The following is a 13,965-nucleotide window of genomic DNA, read 5'->3' as shown; positions in this document are numbered from 1 at the left end:
GTCTTGCTACAAGATAGAAAAAAAGAGGAACTCCCCAACATGATACTCCACTCCCCTACGAAAGACTTCTTTGCCAAATTGAGGAAGAAGGAGAAGCCATCCTTTCCCCTCCCCGAAACCCTCAAGGCAAGGAAGAAACCTATGGGAGTGGTCTAAGGCCTGAATTCATGAAAATCCAGCCCCCAGAGCGTTAACAACTCTGTTATAAGAACAGAGGTTACACCAACACTACAGTTTTAGCATATGCGCTTACAAGACCATCCACTTTGTCATATAACAGCAAATTGAAGCAAGCCAGAAATGAAATGACAGGAACAGAAATTCTTTCATCGCAGCAGAGAGGTCTTCAGTCACCCTTCGATTCTTCCAGTCTTCAAGCGCCACCCATGAGCTGCTTTGAAAATTTCCTCTGCCACCTCACTTACTAGCTTCATTCCAGCCTCCATCAACTTACTTCTTGCGGGATTTGGCTGCAAAATATTCCAATCATTTAAGTTTTTAAGAAACAGAGTAACAGGAACACAGGGGCCATTCACCCTATTGTTGTCAAAGATCACACTATTTCTAAGTTTCCAAGCAGTCCAGCAAATCGCTGATACTCCTATCATGACCAGACTTTTTTCTTCTTTTCCAAAGGTATTTACCCAGGTTTTCATAACAACATCTAATGTATCTGGTATATCTCTCAGATTGAAAGCACATTTTAAAATATTCCACAACAATCTAGCAACTGAACAAGACAGAAAAAGGTGATTTATGTTCTCTTTTTGCCCACAAAAAGGACATTTATCATCTCCTTTCCACCCCCTACGAATCAAATTATCTTTTGTAAGAATACTTCTTCTAAGCGCCAACCACATGAATACCTTGATTCTAGGTGGCATTTTAATCTTCCACATGTATAGATGTGGATACTTGACACAATTTTCAATCAGGTGTCTGTAGAAGGACTTGACAGTATAAACTCCTTTTTTATTCAGAGTCCATTTTATTTCATCTTTATCCTCATTCAATGTCACCAAACTACAAGCCTCTCTAATATGCCCCCATAGCTCTCTTGCATCTCCTAACAAAGTTCTTCTAAATTGAACATTATCCAATCCATTGTCAAAAACTTCTTTAACTGTTTTCTTTTTGTCAAAACAGATATCATACAGTCTAGGGAAATTCTTGTTTAATGGAGCATTGCCAATCCACCAATCTTCCCAAAATCGAGTTCTTTTTTCATCTCCAATTTTAAATTTGCACAAAGAAACAAAATGGTCTCTGTGTTTTAATATGTCCCTCCAAAACTGGGAATCTCCCTGTTTGGCCTGAACATTGCCCAAAGTTCTATTTTTAACATATTTTCAAGAATGATGTTTTGCCATAACCCCTCAGTTGTATAAAATTTCCACCACCACTTACAGAGCAATGCTTTGTTCATACAAGCCAGATATTGAATCCCCAGGCCCCCCATGTCTTTTGGCCTACACACCTCAGACCATTTCACCAAATGGTATTTTCTCTTCTCATCATCTTCTTGCCATAACAGTCTGGCTCTAAAAAAGTCCATATGTTTTTCAACCCCCACTGGAAGCCCATAAAAGGACATCATGAAATAAGGTATGCCTGTAAGGGCCAACTGAATCAAAGTTACCCTCCCTGCACTGGCTAGTAATCTACCTTGCCAAGTTTCACATTTTTTCCATCTTAGTCTCTGGGGGCTTCCAATGTTTATTGCTATCTCTATTTTTATCAATGGGTAGCCCTAAGTATTTCATGGGCAATGTACCCACTGGGCATGTGAAGATTTTGGCATATTCATCTTTCTTATCAACTGCCTCACCAAAAAGAAAAAGTTCACTTTTATGGAAATTAATCTTCAACCCAGACATTTGTTCAAACAGACATAGGATGTATTTCAAATTGTGTGCACTTTCCATATCATCTTGTAGTAAAAATATGGTGTCATCTGCATATTGTAACATATTAACCCCATTTGGTGTATATTCATTTAAGACCCCCTTAACCAGCTCATTTTCTTTGGCTTTATTTAACATAATTGCTAGAGCATCAGGAGCCAGATCAAAGTTTAGAGGGGATAAAAAATCTCCTTGTCTCGGGCCCTTATAAGAGCAAAAATATTTTCCTAAATTTTCATTAACTTTGACACAAACTTTCCCCCCTCTAACCGTTTCCATGACCCAGTCAATCTATTTATCTGGAAATCCTTTCAATTTGAGCATTTGGAAGAGGAAGGACCATTTGATTTTATCATAGGCCTTTTCAAAATCAATTTTCAGAAGCATAGCACTTTGTTTTTTATTTTTAATGCTATTCAAGGCCTCATGTAGGATCAGAACCCCCTCCATGATATATCTGCCTTTAACAAAGGCAGTTTGGACAGGGGAGATGACACCAGCAGCTACCAAATTTAGCCTATTCATTAAAACCTTTGTAATAATTTTGAAGCAGACATTCAGCAAACAGATTGGTCTGAACTTCTAAATTTGATTAGCATCAAACCCTTTTGGAACTAGGGATATAATCCCATAGTTTAGTCTGCTAATGTCAATTTTCCTATTGGCAAAGTCATCTAACATAGCTTTCAGATCAAATTTCACCAGCTCCCAATAGTGTTGGTAAAATTCAGCAGTGAAGCCATCTAGCCCAGGAGATTTATTGTGTGCCATTTTCAAGACAACCTTCTTAATTTCTTCCAAAGAAAATTCCTCCACTAAAATGTTACCATATTCCCTTGGAATCCTGATAGGATTATCAGTATTCAAAGAAATAGAAGAATTATCTGGTGGACCAAATAATTTTTTATAAAAAGTAGTGATATACTCCATCAAATATTTATCTCCTTCTATAATCCCCTCATCTTGTTCTAGCCTAGTAATTTTATTCCTCCTAAGCCTCCCATTTGCCTTGGCATGAAAGAATTTAGTATTACTATCCCTCTCTAGTAGCTCATCAATTTTGGCTCTCTGTTTCCATTTAGCCTCTTCTTGTTTAAGCAATCTGTCAAGCTGGGCTCTTAAAGCAATCTGCTCCTTTCTATCAGCAGATGTAAGGCCATTTACCTCACAGTTTTTATCAATAATATCCTGTTTAAGTAGGATATCCTTCTTTAACTCAACATACCATGCATTCATGTTCCTATTCCACCCTTTAAGTTTAGGTCTTAAAACTCTAAATTTCCCCAACAGTCTGTCTATGTTGTCCGCCTTAATGGTAGGATCATTCCAGACTTTCTGCACAATTTCATCAATCCCATCTCTCAAAAACCATGCATTTTCAAACCTGAAAATTGGCTCTGTTTTTTAGAAGTCTCCAGAATCCAAATACAAAGGAGTGTGGTCTGACTTTTCCTAGTTAATGTTGTTACTTGGGTTAAGGGGTATGTCTCTTCCCATTCAGTGCTACAGAGAATCCTATCTAGTTTCTCAAAAGTAGGATTATGCATATTGTTGCCCCAAGTGAATTGTCTCCCATTCATATCCAGTTCTCTTACTCCAGCCTGTTCCAGGATAGCATTGAAAATAAAACTCCAATGTCCAGGGGAACCTGGCTTATTTTTCTCTCTAGCTTTTCTAATAATATTGAAGTCCCCTCCAATCAAAATAGGGTTAACAGAATTTTGGAAAACTCTGGATAGCTCAGTCAGGAATAAAGCTTTCCTATCTGCTTGTGCATCTCCATATATCACTACTAAGTCCCAAATGAACCTTTTTTCAATATCTTGGACTGTCATTTTAATGTGATAATCTCCCTAATCTTGAGAGATCACATCTAAAGTGGTATAATTCACCCCCAGCAGAAGGCCACCAGATTTCCCCCTAGCTGGAGTAAAATGCCAGTCAAAATCCCTCTCTGCACATACTTGCTGTAAATCATTTCTAAAGAATTGTTGTCTCATGGTCTCCTACAGACCCAAGAAGTCAACTCTCATATCCATGATCATCTTCCTCAAAAATCTTTTCTTGATATCACCCCTAAAACCTCTCATATTCCAAAAAAATACCCCTCATCTTTTTTCTTTTTCTTCCTATCAGAAGATTCTAGGTTCTTGACAACAGAGGCAATTTTAACTCCAGAACCTCTGGTAGTTTTACCTCTTTTCTTCTCTTTTTTTGATGAGAAAAGCTCTTTCATTAGTTCCCATTCTTCATTCTCTTCCTCTTCTTGTTCATTATCCTCATCTTTTAGCAAGTCTTGTAGAGAATGTTCTCCAGTATCAATAAAGTTATGCTCCTCAGGCATAGAGTTTTGTTTCTGTTTGTTATTGTAGTCTGTTAACCACATATCAATTCTTGCCTGTTCAGCCATTTTTATCAATTCCAAATTATGATTGACAATGTCTGGTTTACAACCTAAACTAACCCCCACCCCCTCAGCAATCTGCTGTAATATGTTATTAGGCCTAGAAATGATATCAGAAGGAGTAGACTCACCATAGTTGTTCTTCTGAGCTACTCTCTCTTTAGCCAGATCAGTAGTTTTTTTGTCTTCCTTGCCTTTCAGTCTAGTGCATCTTCTCAACTCTTCCTCTTCTTGGGATTCCAGCTCTCGTATACCAGCCTTTTTGATTTTGGTTTCAAAGGATCTAGTTTCCTGACTGGCAGTGTAATCCACAGGCTCCATATATCCTAGCCCCACTGCCTGTTCCATTAATTCCAACTCAGTCATTCCCTCTTCCCCCTCTATTCTGTCTTCTGCTGCTGCTCCTCCCTCATAATTCTCTTTTTCATCTTCACTTCCCACATGTTTCTCCCCTGACTGTGACCCTCTCACCTCTTCACTAGCTTTCATATTAAGTTGCAATAATTCATGCTGCCTCTTGACCTCTTTTTCTAGTGATTTCCTAATAATGTCCATTTCTTTTCTCTTTTTTTTCTCCAACATAAGTTGAGCAGTCTGCCTTGCTGCAAGCTCCTCTGCTTTCTGTAGCCTAGCTTTTAGACTTTCCTCTTCTCTCTGTCCCTCTCCAATAGGCCCTGTCCCTGTCTTCTCCTTGAGCAACTCATTCTTCTGAGACATGCCACCTGCTTTCAGAATCACTTGTTCATATTGTTTCAACCCCAAGCTCCCCAAACTGACCAATGACTTTGCAGATTCAGATTGTCTACTCTTTTTCTGCATCTCATTCTCCTTCTGTGTATCAGAGCTCTCTAGATCAAGGTAATCAAAGATTTTCCTTTTATTTCCTTCCTCAAACTTGTACCATCCCTGTTCAGCTATAGAATCAAACTCAAAACCTATATCATACAGCAGCAAATCCTTAGTAGTGATTTCAGTGCCAGCAGGAATTTTGTGCAAGTCCCTCACTCCCACTTTTACTCTAACTTCTTCCCTAGAGTGAATGTGTTCCGCATCTACTTCAACCAATGGTCCCAGGGCTGAACCAATTTCACAAACTCCCAAATAATGCCACAGGGAGTCAGGAACCCCCCACATCTTGATCCAAACTGAGTGAAGTTTCCCTTTTGCTTTATCATTTGGACTCCAAAAATCAACCTCCACCATAGCCCCAGTGCCCAGCAGAGTGAATTTGCCAAAGTTCTTCAGCTCCACCAATTTGGCCTTACTAGGGAATCTCATAAGGAAAGTTGTTGGGCTCTGAAACTTGGCTCTCCATGTCCACCCCCAGTCAAACATCTTGCTGAAACCATAAGCCACCGTGGTGTCACTCAGTTGTCCCTCATACACAGTAACTAAGGCCATGGGATTGATGTGCTCAGTAGCTACAATTTCCTTGGTATTCTGCACCAAAAGACACCCCAAACCCCTGGCTCCATATCCCACATACTTAGCAACTGGTTTGGGATGTTTTAAAATGGTGCATTCATCAGTATTGTGAGATGGTCTTTGGCAGACCACACAAAAAACCTTATTCTTGCAGTCACTCTTCACATGTCCCTATTCTTTACACTTCACACAAAAAAGTTCTTTAGGATTTCCTGTCTCTTTCTTCTTGGTTGTCTCTTTAGGTCCCTCCATTCTAGCATTTGCTTGCTGCTGTAGAGTTTCCTGTTTTGGCATGTTCGATAAGAGGAATTGATACTGTTGTGCCATTTGTTCCTGAGGCACAAAGCCAAACTGTCCAAGTCCCATCCCCATTGGCACAAGCTGAGGAAAGCTACTGCTGTTCATCATAAAGAATCCACCTGTCAACTGAACTGGCCCTCCCTGCATCCCCAAATTTGTGTTAACTCCAGACCCACTCTCCTGCCTGCTTTCATTCCCCCCAGCCTGATATCTTTCCTGTTGATTTCCCCCTCTATCTGATGCAAATTTACCAAACTTGTTATCTCCTTCCCTGCCACTTCCAGCAGAATTTCCATCCCCACCAGAGCCACTGCTATTGGTCCTAGATCCTCCTCTGAAACCCCCTCTTTGTTCCTCCAGCCATACCCATCTAACTCTCTCTTTTCTTGTCTGTTAAAACCTCTCCCGAAATACTCAGATCTGCCATAGAAATTACCTCTCGCTCCTTGATAGGTTCCTCTTCTAGGCCTTGGCCTCCAACTCTCCTGTCTGCCAGCCATGTATTCTTCTTCTCCCCAGCGAAGGCTTCTCTTCACCACCTCTTCTTCTTCACTAGTCACCGCCAAGGTCTCTCTAGGGTTTGGTAGGTGGAGGAAATCGGGATCAGGGATGGAGGGTGGGATCCCCCCTATATATAGGCCCACTTCTCCACTATTAGTAGCTGGGCTTCTTTTGTGCCATCCATTGCTGGGCCACTTTCTTCTAGAGCCCACCTGATCCTCTTTCTCTCCCCCCACACTGACCCCCACTTCTACCTGCACTTTTTTAGCTCCTGATCCGTATTGAGCAAAGTAAGCTTGATTTTCTACCATTGCTTCTTCCAGCATGACATTTTCTAGAATGATATCCATTCTCATCTCACTATCAATTAATGGTTCTACACACCTAAATATGTCTCTCTCATCAACTTTATTATTCTCAATCTCACTACTCTCATAGGTGTTATCAATATCTGACATATATTTAGGAAATCTGGGTAGATCCCATACCTTGGGTATCTTATCCCTGATCCTGATTAGCGCCATATCAATTTTCTGTTTATGAAATTTCCCCCAATTAGGCGAGTTAATGTGAATGAACTCATTTTGATTCATACCCCCCTGTTTCTCATTCTTACTTTTTTCATCTTTAAACAGGAGACTCTGAACATAAGCATCCATCCTTTTTCTCAATCTACGATTAACACGTCTAATTCGACGCTGAGTATCAATATCTCCCTGACTATCCTCACCATCACAGGTATATGCCAGGTATTTAGAGGTAGCTCGATGAATCGTACCTGAAATGGCGGAATCTTCGTCAAAAACGTCATCTGAATCCTCACCAGCTAGCACCCAGAAGCGGTTGCCAGCGAGTGAGGGATTCAGACTCTGTTTCCGGCGAGGCGTGCTGAACGGCGAGGGACCAGAGCCTCCAAAGTTGATGTAGTCGCGGCGAGGCGAGCAGAGCGACGCCGCGCCCCCGCCGCCTCCTGCGGCGCCTGATCCACCGGGTCTTTGCGGATCTCGATCGGAGCAATGGCCGTCCCCGGAGCAGGGAGGGCCAGGACTCCCTCTCGAGGGCGAAGCGCCGATTCCCTCATGGCGGGGGCGAGGTTTGCGGTCGCGAAGATGGTCAAGGCCACCCACTTCCTCGCCACCGCCCTCACGGGCGAATCCGCCTGATCCGCCGCCCACAGCAGCACCTGCAGGGGGTGCTTGTGTCCTCCGCGCCCGAATAGAGATCTCTCCTCCGCCTCCGTCAGATTCTCCACAATCGCCTCCGCCTCTGTGTACATCTCGCGCTTTCTCAAGTACCAAGCCCCGATTTCTCTCAGGCGGATCCGCAGGCGCGCATCCCTGCCCGCAAACCTCCGCAGCTTCTCTTCGCTGATCTCCACCATCTCCGCCGTGCGCTCGAGCAAACAGAGTGGGGGATGGAGCGAGCAGGAGGGGAAGGGTGGAATGGGGAGCAACCTGACCTGATTTCGATCTAAATCCTCCCTCTGCCTTAATTACTCCCCCACCGGCTGCAATTCCTCCCTCGCCGTCTCCCGATGCACCTCCCCGCCGGTGATGTCCTCCTCGATGTGCGCAACGTGGCAGGAAAACGTGACCGTGGCCCCAGGAGCCAACACGAACCCGCCTCCCGACCGCTTATTTACCGTGCACCCGCGCTCGTCGACAAGGCACACCGTCGTGGTGTGCGAGTGCAGCACCACCACGCCTCGGTGGTATTTAGGCCTCGTCATCGCTTTTAGATCGGCGGCGAACCACGCCGACCACCGCGCCGTGGCAGCCCCTCGAAACGCGTCGCCCATCTCCCAGGATCTCGGTGGTATTTTCACTGGGGCAAGGTCTACTGTCAAGGCTTAATTAACTCGGACTGGAAAGGCGAAACCAACCTCAGCACCTCCGGGCAGCCCCCCGCCGTCAATCCCGAGGGACAAGAACTCTTTGATCAGTCCAGTGTCCACTTTGGAAACCTGTTCTCCAATGCAAACGCCGCTGAAGAAAACAAAGAGAAATCAGCTCCCCCCGGCCTCGTGTGTTGGCGGCTGTTTAGCTTAGCGTGTTTACCAAGATTTTGCTCTGACTTCTGGAGTCTCCTCCTGGCATGTAATAATGGCCTCGAGACTTCCTTAGACTAGCCTTTGAGGTTTTTAGTTCCTGGCACTAGTTTGGGCGCCTTCGCGCGTGCTAGCTTGTGTACCTTTCTGTTTTTTTTTCATTTCCTGAACTACGTTCTGTAAACCTTTTGGTTTCATGCTCTGCAATGGAACCGGGGAGGCCTGCATGGCTCCCTGCTCAAGGAGGGCAAAGAAGGCTCCGGCGGCGACGACCCAGACCAGCAACGCGATTGGGAGGGTGAGGCCAGCTGTCCCCATCACCACGTAGCCGAAGGAGAAGCTGAGCAGCGTTGTGAGCATCCACACGCACGCCTTGAGCTGGTCCCTCTGCCTCTGGCTCTGGGGACAGCCTCGCTTGTAGAGCCATATGCAGCCGAAGAGGAGAAGGAGGTCAACATACGAGGTGGTGACGAAGGCGACTTCGGCCTTGGAGTGAAAAACGGCCATGACAGAGTTGAAGGTGAGGACCAATCCAATGAACCGGGGTGCATTGCATCACACCTACTTGTTGGTGGAGCGATGCAGCTTCAAGCCTTGAAGTCGGCAAGGGTCATGGCGAGAGAGGAGACGTGCAGTGGACCGATGAGGGTGCGTGATTTTTTTTTTCTTTCAAAAAGGAGGTTATTCCCCGGCCTCTGCATTAGAACGATGAGGATGTGTGGTTTTTTTTCTTTTGAAAAAAAGGTTATCCTCCGGCCTCTGCATCAGAACGATGAGGGTGCGTGATGTTTCAACTTACTAAAATTTCCTGAGACGTTGCCATGTGGCGGGGCCACTCTCCCAGTTCATGTAACCCAAAGGCGACGGCATGCTTGCGGCGAGGCACAAGAAACAGCATACAGATCACACTTGTCATCCGGGCACTAAAGTCTGCTTTTCTGTGACAGTGTCATCCAAACTAATGCGAGAAGAGCGAATCATCCGAACAAGCAGCAAAGTTAAGCAGGACGGTCTGTGCGAAATAAAATCATCCGCAGAGGGGATTCACACGAGATGAATCATGATGCGGATTAAGATAGGAAACTATTCTCTGCCTCTGCACACATTGACCGTCATACACAGATGAACCGGTAATGCTGATAGTGATAGATCAACATCATAATAGCAGCAAGATCACTCGCAAAAAAAAAAATAGTTGCAAAATAATCAACGATGAGATGACGGTCATCTGCATCTGATAGTGATGCTGACTCGTAAATCTCGTCCAGATTGACTCCCCTACCCTACTGATCTGATTTCATTTCCTTCACGATAGCTTAATCCAATACTGGACCGGAACATGTCTATCTACACCGGTGGAGGCAGCTTGGTGCCGTTGGGCGCTTCGTTGCCCCTGCAACCAAATGAAGGCATTTTAGCACCCACAACACAACAGAGATAGATTTTGGACAAGCCATCCCCCAGAATAAACATAGATAAATATTTAGCCATACAGGGCGTGATGTATCCTTGGCAGGTTTCAAGAACACATGGTCGTGCCTAGGTACATGTGGTGTGCGCATGTATACTTACTTGAAATAGACATTCTAATTTGTCATTTTAGTCACACTAAATTCAGTCAAACGGGCTGCCAGGACTGCTGCCGTGGCTCGGCGGATTAGAGGGGCGGACTAGCAGCGGCCAAGTGGCGTTCGCGCTGCGGCCGGTGGTGGATGAGCTGTTTGCCGCGCCAGAGCACGTCGTCTTCGGCATGCGCGGCAGGCGGCCATGGGTGGTGACCAGCGGCGTGCCGCAGCAGAGCACGTCGGCTTCGAGGTTCGCGTGCAGGCGGCGGAGGGTCGTGAAGAGCGGCGGGCGGATGATCGCCATGCATGTCCGGGCTCGGGCCGCCGGTGGTGACTGGCGGCATGTACGCCGCGGCGCGGCGGCTGATGGACCATCGGCATGCGTGTCCGAGCGCGGGCCACGTGTGGCGACGGGCGGCGCGTGCGCGGGCCGCGGGAATCGGAGCATTGGCGTGTGCGCGGCCGCGATTGTTGGAGACCGAGCGCGTGCGCCGCGGCGGGTGGCGAATGATCGGCATGCGTGTCCGGGGTCGGGCCGCCGGTGAAGACCGGCGGCGTGTGCCCGGTCGCGATTGTTGTACACCGAGCGGTGCGTTCGGTTCGGTGGGGGTGCAGCAGGGTGGTGCAGTGCGTGCTTCGAAGTGAACGCGAACAACTATTCATATGCATGAAAGACAAGCACGAAGGCGTACCTGTCCTGCTCGAAGAAGGCGAAGAATGCCCCGACACCGGTGGCGGCGGCGATGGCCCAGACGAGCAGAGCGACGGGGAGAGTGAGTCCAGCCGCCCCCATCACCATGTAGCCGAAGGAGAAGGTGAGCAGCGTGGTGAGGATCCACACGTACGCCTTGAGCCGATCCCGGAGCGGCGAGCCGGGGGCCGCTCTCTTGTAGAGCCATATGCAGCCGAAGAGGAGGACGAGGTCGGCGTAGGAGGTGGCGACGAAGGCGACGATGGCGGCGTCCCCCTTCCAGTGGAAGACGGCCATGACGGAGTTGAAGGTGAGGAGCCCGAACATCCCGAAGACGAAGGCCCATGGGAAGCTCCGGCCGCCGGGGCGGATGGGCACGGCCGGACCGGACGACGTCATGCTAGGTGGTGAGGTGGTGCAGCTTCACGGCAAGCGTGCAAGGGTTTGTGGAGTGGCGACAGGAAGATGCATGGGGCAGGTGCTATATAATACTCCTAGTATAAGACAGAGAGTGTGCGCCTCTGTGATGTGGAGACAGAGTGTGTATGCGCTTCTGTGATGTGATGTGATGTGATCTGAAGTCATGTGATGTGATGTGATGTGATGTGCGCGCACGCGTTGGAACAAAGTCATGGCGACCTCTAAAATCTGGATTTCCTTAAAAGCATGGCGGCGGTTCATTGTGCAGATGCTGATGAGTGATGTCCTTCCCCCGACTCTAAAGTACGTAGTCTCCACGTGGCCGAATTTCGTGTTTTGACCTTTTTTGGAAAGGATTTCAGGATCTGACCTCTGTTTGAATTTTTTTCGAGATTTGACCCTTTTGCTACCGCCAGGGCCTACGGCGGTAGGGTTAGATAGCCTACCGCCACGGCCCATGGCGGTAGGGGTGTGACGGAGGGGGACGGCGGCTGTTTGACTGCACTGACGTGGATAAGTACCTACCGCCAGCAGGCCTGGCTGTAGGCTGTCCAAACCTACCGCTAGAGCACCTGGCGGTAGGGTCCTGTCTCAGTGTAACGATTCTGTAACGAAGAATTGAGTTGCCCTGGCGGTAGGCTGTCTGACCCTACTGCCAGGGGCCTTGGCGGTAGGGTCCTGTGTTTTATGAATTTAAATTCATTTGCTTGCTTCTTTTCAAATTCAATATGACAATAATATTATAGCAATTTTCACAAATATGACAACAATATCACAGATCTCAAACAATTAAACTTGGGCATCACATACACATTAACAAATTTGAAGTGCATAGAACATTTCAAACGAACTTCAACTAATTAGTAAACGGAGTTCCACATAGTTTCACAAATAGCAAACACATAGATCCACAAATAGCAAACACATAGTTTCACGTAGCTTCATAACCACCCGAATAGTTCAATCAAACGAAGTTCAACGAAACTAAAAGAGCCAACTATCGAAGAGCATAATCAGTTGCTCCTTCCCCTCTTGGAGGTACGGTCCTCGTTACTCTTTGAACGATTCTCTTCGGTCTTCTTCTTGGGCCGTCGAGGAACCGGTCTCTGGAAAGGGTCTGGACTCAGCAAATCCTTCTTCTTCGGATTCCTCTTCTTCGGCAACTGAGATGCTTGAGACGTTTGAGTTGCTGGAGGTCCATAATCTTCATCATACTCCTCCTCCCCATTGCTCTCATCCTCCTCCTCCCCTTCTTCATATATGGCCTCCTCCTCCTCCTCCTCCTCCTCTCCAACCAACCTAGACGACGAGGGAGCATGGCTCGATGAGCCGATGATACCCTGTGTGGCTACAGGCTGATGAGCTTCAACTGACCCAGCTCCAGCACACCCAAGCAGCCCTACCAGCTTGCGACAACGCTGCACGAACTTCTGCACTCACAATGAAGCAAGGTCATAATAAGTTCATATCGACTGATTGCAAGTGAACAAGATGCATCTGTTCCGAGGAGACTGAAATTGTACCTTCATCGTCCCCCTGACTTTGGTCTCAGATTGTACGCTCCCGGGAAGATGACCTAGTGCATCTGAGGCTTCAAAGATGCATCTGTTCAGCTCACCGGACTGCAACGGCATAAGTCAGTCACGTTGACGAATAAAATATTTTAAATACGACCGTCGGTTCAAACGTACCACTCTGTTGATGAGGGGTGCAAACTCCCTAAATCCACTGTGCATATCTCTGATGCCGGTCTGGTATGCCTGTTCATCGGGGTCAGCCCACTCCAGCTCTGCGATGTCTTCCACCGTCCATCGAGGCCTGAGACGAAGACGGTGCTTCTGGCCATCATCGTACCACCTCATGTGTTGGCCCAGGTAATCATCCCAGTTAGTCACTCTCCTCTCCACGTCTTTACGCCACCTCCGTCGGTTCCACTCCGTCACATGAGTCTTATGCTCCTCTCCCCAGTCTGTGATCGACTGATTCTTCTGCCGGCTCATGCTGCAAGGCATAAGCAACAAGAATCATCATAAGCGCAATGAGATCATCATAAGCAACAAGAAACATGATAATCTCACGGAGAACAAAGAGCTCACAGGTGGAGCGCGTGGCCGCCGGTATCGGTGGGCTGGCCCGGTGGGGTATGCTGATAAATCCCAAATTGCGTGGCCACGCGTTGTGGCAAATGCCACTCGACGGCGTACACACAGATCATGGGCACGATGCACCGCCAGAGACCACGGTCCGCATCGCACATCACGTTCAGATCAAAGTCCCACTCTCGTTCTTGTCGATACGGCCACCAGATTACCTATTACATATACCTTGGTAAGTTCGCACTCTCGGTCAATAGCGGAATCAAAGAGAAAGGTGTTGGGCGAGTTCATATACCTGCGTATGCGTCAAAGCGTCCAACTCGTTGGTGTAGGTCTTGTACGAAGTCTTGTTTAGGCCCGTGTAGAGTTTGACAACGTCCCACTCGTAAGCTACGGTGGGGTTTCGAGTCTCGTCGCCTTCTTCGCCATAGTCTTCCCATGGGCGTCTTGGCAACTTCTCCGGACGCCCCACCGGCAGCCGCTCCCACATCCAAATGGAGAAGGCCCAGACAAAGCCACCCATATTGGACTTGTCTCCCGTCCTCTGTGTTGCGTCGTCAAGCTGTAAAACATCAAATGAGGATCAGATATAAGAAAATGTCATGGACACAC

Source organism: Triticum dicoccoides, chromosome 6B (assembly GCF_002162155.2).
Source record: "Triticum dicoccoides isolate Atlit2015 ecotype Zavitan chromosome 6B, WEW_v2.0, whole genome shotgun sequence".
In the NCBI taxonomy this organism is placed as follows: Eukaryota; Viridiplantae; Streptophyta; class Magnoliopsida; order Poales; family Poaceae; genus Triticum; species Triticum dicoccoides.
The sequence above is the reverse complement of the archived record's forward strand: the minus strand, read 5'-3'. Positions refer to the sequence as shown.